This window comes from Achroia grisella, unplaced genomic scaffold, assembly GCF_030625045.1.
Source record: "Achroia grisella isolate CSIRO2021 unplaced genomic scaffold, CSIRO_AGI_Agris_v1 utg146, whole genome shotgun sequence".
Classification (NCBI taxonomy): Eukaryota; Metazoa; Arthropoda; class Insecta; order Lepidoptera; family Pyralidae; genus Achroia; species Achroia grisella.
In genome coordinates, this window is record NW_026712636.1 from 4,177,450 (window position 1) to 4,188,759 (window position 11,310).

The window sequence follows — 11,310 nt, forward strand, 5'->3', positions numbered from 1 at the left end:
ATACTGTAATAATTTATATAAAAAAAATCATCTATTAAAAAGAGCAACACACAAGTTTCTTGCTCATTCTTCTTGTGATGAATCTGCATTCCGAATGAGTGGTAGAATCAAAATATGACTATTCAAAAGTGCTTGTAAAGTTTATTTGAATAAAGATTATTTCTATTCTATTCTATTCTTATCATAATAGTCCTGTAATAGACCTCTGTAAATAAAGATATTTTTAATGACTTCGGTGGTCTAGCGGTATACTTTCGATGGTCGCGGGTTCGATTCCTCGCACTGTGCAAACATTTGTATTCATGAATATGATTGTTTGTATCGGTCTGGGTGTATTATGTATGTATATCTAAGTATTTATATCAGTTGTCTAGTACCCATAACACAAGCTCTACTTACCGTGGGACGGTTTGTTAATTGTTCAGGGTTATTTATTCAGTTAGTATTAAGTGTTAGAAAAGAATAATGATCATACAAAGTATTTATTGGTTACGAGATTAGAACTTGCAATTTATAGCATCACAATTGGGGTAGTAAGGAGGCCGCGAGTTTCTCAGAAATTCTGTGATGTATTTGGAAATAAAATTGCTCCATAACATCTTCCATATCTCAAACTTTCTAATCTGTTTCTACATTTCCAATTACTCTCGTAAGTAAATAAGTTGGTGCAGTAGATGCCCATCGTTTACCACTTATCTCGATGGAAGTTTTAATTTTATTCGCGTTTGGATTTGGGATTTGAACTTGTCCGAAAAATATACTTGAGTTTGTTTCCGTAATTACGTTTAATGTTAGGAGCCGTTTCTCCCGTGTTTTTTCCTCCGAAACAAGATGTAAAAGGAGCCACGCTCTCTGAATATTGTATTTGTTTTTATGAATTATGTTAGTAATTTTATAAACGTGAAAGTTTGTGAGTATAGATGGATGTTTGTTACTCATTCACGCTTAAACTACTAAATGAATTTTGTTTAACTTTATAGTAATATAGCTTATACATCAGAATAACACATAGATTATAAAATTCACGCGAATGAAACCGCGGGCGTCGCTAGTTTTACTAATATTATAAACTGGTACTAGATGGCGCTGTGTGAATTGTCCAAGGATATTAAAAAAATATATTATAATACAATGTATATAATATAGTATTTTAATACAATGTTTATTTTTATAAATAAAAAAAATATTAAAAAAAAAATATATATTTTCTGTGGGTTCCCTCTGGCTGTTGTTTGTTAGTTATTGGTCTATGTAATTTGAGTGAGATGAACAAAGATTCGCCATGTGGGTTGAACGTAGGTGTATCAACGCTGTTGCAAGCCAATACATCAACTATTGCATAACCAGAACCTACAGTATTTACATCTTATGACTAGAACAATAGAGTTTAAAATGCAGTGTTACTTTTAACAACTGTTTAGGACGATTAATGGATTTGATGTTCTATTGTTGTGGCGATAAAGGTCGAAATACTGTAAGATTGTGTGCCGTATGAACTTTGGGTAATCGTGAAAGTTGGAGTACCAATTTGTTTGCTGTATTAGTTGATTGTCAGTTAGTGGACCGGTCTAGAGAATTGTGTCAGGCCATAATTTAAAATTGAGTCCAAAAAGTCGCCTCGTTTTAAAAGTCGCTTAAAATGATGTACCTACTAAAACAATTATGTTTGATTTTTTTGTGGATGATAATGATATGGCGCACCCGCCTGCGCTAACGGTTTACGCTGGTGGGGCACCAGTGGAGGATGATAAGATGAATATGAGATCAGGTCAGTTAGCCCATCGTGACAAATTGACTAGGAATTTATCACGATGGTTTCCAGTGAAACCGCGTGGAGGTCGGCCTAACATAGTACATTGCTAGCAATGGGGATTACTAACAATCCCCTTCCTTCCATTACGATAGATTATTGTGGCCTAGAGACTGAAAACACAGAAGAAAACTTAAGAACCTCTTTCCGTCTAAATCGGGGTCTGGATTTCGAATTTGGACGATAAAAAAAAATTGTCTGTGATTTTGTATATTGACTGACTTTCCAGTAATGGATACACCCTTAACATACCGCGAAACTAATCCGAGACACGTCAGTCAGTGCTATGGTACCCTCCAATTATACCAAACACTCGTGTCCTCTCACAGTTTTATATTACTACCATAGTGAATTTGTCACAATTGATCTGACCTCATGCTCATCCTATCATCATTCACTGGTGCCCCGCCAGCGTAAACTGTTAAAGCATACGGGTGCACTGTTGGTGCTTCAGCCGTGTAATGAACAGCACAATTCCTTTATCATCCGTAAAAAAACATTTAAAAGTATTATTATTCCTTATTTGTTCGTTTATATTCTAGATTTTATTACGTAACAATTTCTAAATCATGCTAGCGCCTATATATATATATATGCCTATATATTGACGACCTTGGTGGCATAGCGGTCCAGCACACCGCTTTATGTCCAATGGTCGCGGGTTCGATTCCTCGCACGGCACAAACATTTGTATTCACGAGTATGATTGTTTGTATCGGTCTGGGTATTTTCTATGTATAATATGTATGTATTTAGGAAAAAAAAAATATCTATGTATTTGTATTAGTTGTCTAGTACCCATAACACAAGCTATAGCTAGCTTAACTTGGGATTAGATGGCGCTGTGTGAATTGTCCTGAGATTATTATTATTATTATATATATAATATATATGTATATGTAATGTTCGTATAGCTGTTTGTTGATATCTACAACGGTACTAATTACCATCAAGTGGGTAGTTTGCTTGCTCTCCATTTCAATGTTATAAAAATATTCTATTTATAAATATTTTCCATTTTTTGAAGTGTAAGTAATGAAGGATTCTCGTGAATCTATTTTTATTATAAATAAAACATTTTCTTGATAGAATTGTACTTGGATTTAGTTCTAAAAATAGGAGATTAAGTTTTTGGCGTTCTTCAAATAGACAGCGAAAATGTAATGGAATAGAAAGACTGAACGTTTTAAATTTTATTGAAGATAAATAATAATCTTAGGACAAATCACACAGCGCCATCTAGACTCAAGTTAAGCTAGCTAAAACTTGTGTTATGGGTACTAGATAACTGATACTACTATATTTTTTTGGAAATGCATACATATTATACATAGAAAACACCCAGACGGATATAAACAATCATACTCATTAATACAAATTTTGTGCGACGATTGGAAATAAAGCGGTGTGCTAAACCACTAGACCACCGAACCGTCGATTGTTCTTGACATCCGAGTTTTCACACTATTAGATGGTATAATGTGTAGAATTGTAGATATTTTCAGTGATGTTTTTTTTTTAACGTTCCTGTGGGAACGTTTAAAAAAAAACATAATAATAATCAATTTGCAAATATAGTGCGCGCTCGCGGTTTCACCCGCATGAAATGTATAGTCTATGTGTTAATATGATGTATAAGTTATATTACTGTAAAGTTTCATCAGAATCTGATCATTAACGTACCAAACGCCCAAAACTTACAATTATTTATTATTTTTTATTTTTTTTATTTATTTATTCATTTTAATATTACAACACCATTACAGTATATCCAAATCGGTGTCGCAACTTAGTACAGTATACATATATATATATATATATATATCAATTTACAACATAACACATTTTATTACTTTTGAATGGCTTCTGTGATCTTCGGCAGACTACAATCAAAAATATCAATATCATTTCTGATATTGTTCAGTATCTCTAAAGCACTGGTTACAGGTGAATATTTTAGTAAATTGATCCTGGCTACCGGAATACTGAATAAAACGGGATGACGGCGCGCGCCCACGTAATCATTGGGTACCCATAGCTGAATTACTACCATACAATACACCCAGACAATAAAAATCATAACTAAACAAACGTTTGTATCTTGCGAGGAATCGAAACTGCGACCATCGGAAGAAACGACAAGAAACACGATTCTCCAAATCTGCAACCATCAAAAGTAAAGGGGTGTGCTAAATTCCTATACCATTGAGCCGGTCAAAAAAAATTACAAGCAACATGACTCTTAACTCTCTTCAAATAAGATCGTTGTTAGTCCGATGTCTTTCCAAAACGCCATACTTGCACAAAACGGGTAAAATTAACAAATACTGTGCACTTGGGAATTTAGGAAAATTGTATTTGCCGAATCCCATAAGATTAGGGTAGCAAATGCTATTTGCAAAACGAAGACAGTATTGGGGCTGGGGTTAAAATGAGCTCTAGTATTTAAATAAGCTTATATATGTATATGCACTTGTTATTTCTACTGTAACACAGGTTTTCTAGCCAGGTTCTGTTCCATTCTCTTGTAAACTGTTTGAATAGTTCCGTAAATTAATTGAATGGAATAAATAAATAAATATTATTTTTATTAGCTCTAAGATCGGTTTTTTATCCTTCACAGCAAACAACGGGTACTATTATTGTCGAAGAGAAATACTCTAACTGTAGATTATTATAAGAATCATCGAAAACGGAACAGCATGTTTATGTGAACAATACTTCAATATCTTCATTACATTATATTACTTCATTACAATACTACCTTTTAATTGATTTTTTTTCTCTCCGTTATCTTATGTATAATCGGTGAACTAAAAATATATTACGTATGATTATGATCCTTTTCGGTAAATCCAATTATTAAAATGTTAGGTATTTAAATATGTGTTGGTTTTACAAGGAGCATGGCCTTCCTTGTTATATATACCTAATTTAAAAAAAATTGGATGGAATGCTAAAAACTTTAGAAACTTTAATAATCGGCTAAAAATATGTCGTCCAAAACCAAGACAATATTCTTTGTAGCAACTCCTTAGAGCTAAGGGGGATCTAGAACGTCGCACAAGAATCCACCCTAATAAGCAGGTAATCTTCATATTTGTTATGATCGCTCCTGCAGATGTGTTCCTGAGGTTAGCAGACGACCGAATCCCATCTCACAGTGTTACAAAATATATTTGTACAAGTGCTGCATTACTAAACACAGAAGTGATCTCCTCAAAGCACTCAAGTCGCGATAATCCCCTTGAAAGATGCCGAAAATTATCGCAAGCAAATTTTTCTTAGATATTGCCATTTTAACAACCAACTTGTTACCTTTGAATAGACAAAACAATAAAACTATTCGACCAATCTAAAAACATTATTTTGTTTTCGAATTCTAAATAAAAAATTTGAAAGTGCCATGTGTTTCTTTACAAAAAAAAATACAATAAGATAACAAAGGATATACTGGAATTACCCTTAAATAAATTTAAAACATCATACTTACTGAGGAAAGCCTATTATTCATTAAACGATTACTTGAATGACGAGCGTGTATGGCTATAGTTGTTCATGAATGGGATTTTCATTTGATGTTAGACATAGATACCTATATAATAAGTAAACTGGCATATAAAAAGAAAAAATAAGTAATTCAATTGAGTTTCTTGCCAGTTCTTCTCAATTGGATATATATATTATTTTTTCCCTATAAAAATAAAAAATAATATAAAAAAAATTACATTCATAAGCGGCTAAAATGTCCTAAATGAATAAATGATTCTTGAATTTTAATTTTAATAATCGCGAGAGGTTCGTAAACGACACGACTTAAAAGGCAGCCTAGGTACCAGTGACTGTCGTATTCTAACTGCAAATACTAAAGTGACAAACATACATATACATCTACAGAGTGATCTCCACAAAATCCCCAGGGAGCACGCCCTAACGTGTGACTTTGGAATGCGTTCATTACGGTGCATTGTGTACCCTGCACGCACATACGGACAATAATATGCGAGAATTATATACACATCACCGCGTGTGCACTCCGCCTAGGGGCGCGATGAAAGAATGCATTTTCCACATGTATGTGTATAAAATTACATCTTTGCGAGTTTAATAGAAACAGAAATAATATTTATTCAAATAAACTCAATACAAACACTTTTGAATAGGCATAATTTTTATTTTACCACTCATTCGGAACTCAGACTCATTACAAGAAGAATGAGTAAGGAACTTGTATGTTGCTTTAAATAAATAATTATTATTTTTTAAATAAATAATTACACAATAACAAATAAGAGGCAAGCGATAATCAATATAGAAACTGTTACGCACTTATTCTTAGTACAATCAGATACTATTGTCAGCGCTATTTCTTTTTGAATTTAAATATTGGGATAATTTCTTTTTAAATATGTATTTTGTAGTATTTTAAATATTAATATATTTTACCTGCCGAATATAAAAATTTAGGAGCATATGTCGTTTTTGCGGCAGGTGAAATGTACAAAACTTCTTCTAATCAAAAGTATATTCTTGCAAGAATGTTCACCTTAAGAGATTTGAAATATGTAATAAAAATAGTATCAATGCTATGTACAATAAGGGGCAAAAACCGCCCAACTGGGCCCCGAACCCTTCTGTGATGTGCCTCGTTGCCTAAAACTGGGACATCTCAAATTAATAACCAAACGAGAAGCACTGAATCACTAGCAAGAAATGCCAGGATTGACACATTCAAAACCCCTAATATTCGGCTCCTCGAACAAAGACTCCAATAGACTACTGCTATTGAGTAAAAACAACATATGCATGATGACAAGGGCCCTGTGAGTAGGACACTGCAAATTAAACAAGCATATGGCAAAACTTTGCACGACAAAAATCTGCAGATTCTGCCAAACTGAAGAGGAAACGCCACTACACATCCTATGTGGTTGTAGTCCACTCATGCATAAACGAAATATCTCCTTTGGAAAGTTTACACTCTTTCCCGAGGAGATAAAAACCATCGCTCCTAAGAATATCCTTCAATTCTTGTCCCTGACGGGTCTAGGCAGTAACTTGGAAAAAGGGCGAGCACAATAGATCTATATAGGTCGCTGTGCTACAGGTGCTACAAACATCTGACAATACCCAAAACCAACCAATAAAAAATATATATACAATAATATACAATTAATAAAGATATAAATGTATATATTTATTTTAGTGAATATAATACACTGAACATCACTAGACTTCTATCAAAAACGCTCGCAGCCCGGACGTCCGGCGACTAACTAATATTATGTTTGTTATTAGAGAAAATATTTAACATTTTACCCAGGGACTTGCTTAGATGAAAGACATATTAATGTGGCCCTGTGTCTGTAATATTGATGCTATAGAATATAAACACGCAGATGTGACATTCCGTTGTAAGCTTTCTTCTTTAGTCTTATCCTCATTCTCTTACAAATATCATCACTAAATCTATGATCACTCTTGACAGAGTAGTCGTGACATACTGTTGTATCTGGCTAATCGGAAATGTATTTTTTATTCTACATTTGTATTTGAATTTATAGTTCCTATATTACATTCTTTTTGTATACTTCAAATTCTGTTATGTCTTAACTTTACTGATATATTAGGTCCTTACATATGAAATTGTCGTTTTGTCGTACTGGCCACTTTGATCTTAAATATCTCCTCTTTGGTAAGGAATTCCAATTTCAAATTTATACAGCTATTAATTCATGCATTTGTTTTTCGGTAATATATCTCCTACCCATATACCTATATCTAGAGTTTTCATTTTATCTATACACAAATAAAATAAAACTGCAACATATACCATACCATCGTGAAATCTTCTGCCACTCTTGACAGAGTGGTCATGGCTTATGGTGGTACCTCTTCGTTGTCCTCCTTGGTGATAGAGCTCCTCGCAATTTGTCTCCATCTGGTACGGTTTTTGGCTGTATGAGAATATTGTACAACGGACTGCTGTGTAGTCGTTTTTATAAGGTCAGTCCATCGCGTTTGTGATTGACCCCGTAAAGGTTTGCCCTCAACTATAATATAAATCATGTCAAATGATTTTTATTTACCGGATTGTACTATTTTTACCACTATTATAATGCTCTTGGCAGTGGCTGGCTTTTACAGCTTCACCAATGTATAAGGAGGTGAGTGCAAATGGTAGTCCAATCCCGCGGAAAACTTATAGAGTGACTGAAGGCCAACTCCTGCTTGGCAGATTCGACTTTAGTCTGAAGCACCGTTTCGTATTTTCAAGTGCTATCGCTTTCGGTTTTTCGAGAGTAGTGGCACAAAATGGCGGCCTATGAACATCGACAGAAATGGCATTATACGAGTAGCTCTGGAATAAAACGGACGAATGCGCGCGCATGTGTCTAATATTAAGGAATGATTTTTTAATAATTGGTATTTGGATTATTATTTGTTTTTATTATTATTTCCCGTAACTTCGTCGAATTATATATTATTAAGTTAATATAAAATATTAGGCATATACAAATTAGAAAGTTTGTAAAAAATTTGTACCCTTACCCTTGTCTTACGTGAATAAATTATTTATTAATTACAATTTTTTATGTTCTGTTATTTTGCAATGTGCACCACCATGTTGAAATGTGTTAAATAAAATATACAAATTTATATTCCAATAAAACATAGTGATACAGACCTAATAAATTGAGTTTAAAATCCACTTTTGTAAACCTACTTTAGCTACTCTGTTTTTACCATATACTAGTCTAGTCTTTGACCAGTTTCCTTTTTAATTAAGTCCCTCGTAGGCGAGACTGCTTTACGTGTTCATAAGTCCGTAACTACCAACTTTATTTGTTTTCTTTTGATCACGCGGGTAATTTCACAGTTAGATATCTTCTCGATGTATTCTAGTCTCTAAGTTCTAGTCTAGTTGGTTCGTTATTTCCTGTCTTTTTCTTAGTATTCCACAAAATTTCAAAAATCTTGATAGTTTAGTCGATACCAGTTAAGAAGTATAGTATGGGCATGTAATGCGTAAAAATGAAGAGAGTATTTCAAAGAAAGTATTACGTATGAATGTAAAAGGTTATAAGGGCAGAGAAACCGAAAAATAGATGGATGGACTCTGTGAAAGATGATATGGTAAGAAAGGGAGTGAATAACAAAATGACTGCGAACAGGAATGAATAGAAGAGAAAAATATATTGGGCCGACCAAAAATTAATAGGATGAGGAAGAAGCAGATGATGTGTTGTTTAGTACTCATACCACAACGTTCTTGGCTTACGACTAGATAGCGCTGTGTGAATTGTCCAGGACAATTGTAACATGTACAACATTTATTTGAAAAGAATACGAGCTGAGTTTCTTGTCAGTTCTTCTCATCTCGAAATCGTAGTCGTAGATTTGACATATCATAAGTCTGTAATAGACCTACACGAATAAAGATGTTTTGAATTTTTTAATTTGAATTTGAAGAGGGTGGATGAATGTTATGGATTATATAGCAGAGGAAGGCCGAAAAAGAGATAGATGGATTATATGAAGAATAATACGCTAACAGACTAAATAACAAGATAACCGACCCCAAATATTATAATGATGAAGCAGATGATGATGAAGTAAATATAAATATAAATATAAATGTAGATAAATTGTTAACTCCAACTATATGAAGTTCATTAAGAACTTAGAGTTGATGAATTGCTGTAATACCAGTAATATTAAAGGCCCCTATTCACACTCCGTACGAAATCTTAACCCGGCAGCGTGTCGCGGTTAATGAGGGAATTTGTCAGGCCGCGGTACGATGCGTCGAATTAATGAGATTCCACGTGGATACCACATATTTCACGTACATGTTACTGTCGCGATGTTTGCACACACGTAGCTTCAAATACGCAAGTGACTACGAAACTGCCATATTATATACATACGTCTAGAATCAATAGATCAAAATTAGGAAATATAGATGTAACATAGTAAGAACACCAAATTCAAATTCAGATTTCAGATTCTAAATTAAATTCAATTGAGATTGAGAAAACACCAGTGAGGTTATCTATTGTTGAGACTTATGTAAAGAATATACCATATACTATATATAAGAAATATAATAATAACTAGCTGGGCCCGCGGTTTCACCCGCGTTAAATTTGTAACCTATGTGATACTTTTACGTATAAGCTACATTACTGTAATGTTTCATCAAACCGTTCTATAATTGTTGCTTGAAAGAGTAACAAACTTCCATACATATTCACAAACTTTCGCATTTATAATATTAATAAGATATACCTAATATTCTTACTGTAGTGTAATGTGCTGTTCAAACCTGAACTCAAACCTTTGAACAAACATATTAAAGTGTAAGTTAATTGTGAATTTTAATTCCCCATAAAAACCTGAGTGGCGTCTAAGAGCGCCCATGTTTGCAAACACATCCAATGCAACTTTTGCATCAAGATATTTTCAAATAGTGTTAAAGGTTCTTCAAATATATTCAAACTACTTGCGCAAAGTCTAGTACCGATATTATCATCGCATGTATCTCTAACAGCTATAGTTTATTTGTCCAAACATGTACGCAAATGTTGGCGGAAAGGTTTCAAATATGTTTCAAAGGCTTCACCTTTGAAGTTATTATCTCTGCTTGATAAAATTACTAAAGGAGACTGCAAGTCGTCTATGTGGATATTTCCAAATGCTTCAAATTTTGCCGCTAGCAGGTTTCTTTACAAGCTATAAGTTTGTTTATAGACAAAATTTCTAGCATTCCATGAATTTACCTTGTGGGTTCTGGGTCCATCGTATGGCTGAGAGGGAAACTCCGAGCAGTTTCCGTGGGATCCTGTTGTAGGTTTAAGAGGCCACCTTGCCAACATACGTCAATACTCACCTTCAGCGCTCGTGTTTCTCTCCATGCCCAGCCAAATCTGGTAGGAGCCTTTTAGATACACGTTCTAGGATACAATCTACTTCAGTTCAAGACAGGCTAACATCTTTCAGACCTCTCCCTCCGACTTCAACCACATATATATATATATATATTTTTCGAATATATCTAGTCTGGATGATGAAACCTACATTCTCTTGGATTTTATAATGCTTTTTAAATATTTACAAAAGGCAAGCTTAATGCCATATGATTTGGAGGATGGAGAATCATAATAAATTTACAGTGTATCAATTACAATCCAATTCTTGTAGCCTACTACTTTCGATTTCGATCTGGTTAATATCGCTGGAATGCGAGCAGCGTAAGACCGATTGTCGTAGAAATCTTTGGGGAAGGCCTATGTCCAGCAGTGGACGTCTTCCGAGCTGAGATGATGATGATGATGATGACTACTTTACAGCAGTGGAGTCATCAGCATGCCACTCCAAATAAACTTTCATAGAGCCACAAATCCTGTATAAAGACCTTCTGCCTACCTACCGTGAAAGAACTGCCGCAATGACAAATGACTTCTCAATTCCATATCTTCCATAACATATTGCCCGTT